Raw genomic sequence first — 507 nt, 5'->3', positions numbered from 1 at the left:
CAAAAGCTGAACTATATAATATGATGAAGCTTGCATAAATGCATACAGATATATTTGACAAGTTCAAGGACGAGACAGGAAATTTCAGCCCGAGCCTACGCAATGACCCGGTGAGCCTGCTGAGCCTTTACAATGCAGCGCATATGGCGACACCTAGCGAGGACACACTAAACGATGTCATCGTCTTCTCGAGGTACCACCTCGAGGTATTGAGAAACAAGCTTAGGTCACCAATGGCGGAACAAGTCTCACTGCCCTCGACATCCCTCTCCAACGGACTGTGGGGCGGCTGGAAACAATGAACTACATAAGGGAGTATGAGCAGGTGGAGTTAAACAGCGGACCGCTGTTGGAGCTCTCCAAGCTTGATTTCGAGCTGGTCAGGTCCCTTCACCTCAAGGAGCTTAAGGCTCTATCTTTGTAAGTTGACATTTTTTCCCATTTCTTCCTTGTAGTTTTTCTCATCCTTAATGGTTTTGCTAACTGTAAGTCTGGTTGAGTTTTTTT

At 46.2% G+C, this 507-nt stretch overlaps 1 pseudogene; it reads left to right on the top strand.

Moving 5' to 3' along the window:
• Nucleotides 1–507, top strand: part of LOC119283401 — a 6,590-nt pseudogene that overhangs the window by 1,401 nt on the left and 4,682 nt on the right.

This window comes from Triticum dicoccoides, chromosome 4A (genome assembly GCF_002162155.2).
Source record: "Triticum dicoccoides isolate Atlit2015 ecotype Zavitan chromosome 4A, WEW_v2.0, whole genome shotgun sequence".
Classification (NCBI taxonomy): Eukaryota; Viridiplantae; Streptophyta; class Magnoliopsida; order Poales; family Poaceae; genus Triticum; species Triticum dicoccoides.
The sequence above is the reverse complement of the archived record's forward strand: the minus strand, read 5'-3'. Positions and strand labels throughout refer to the sequence as shown.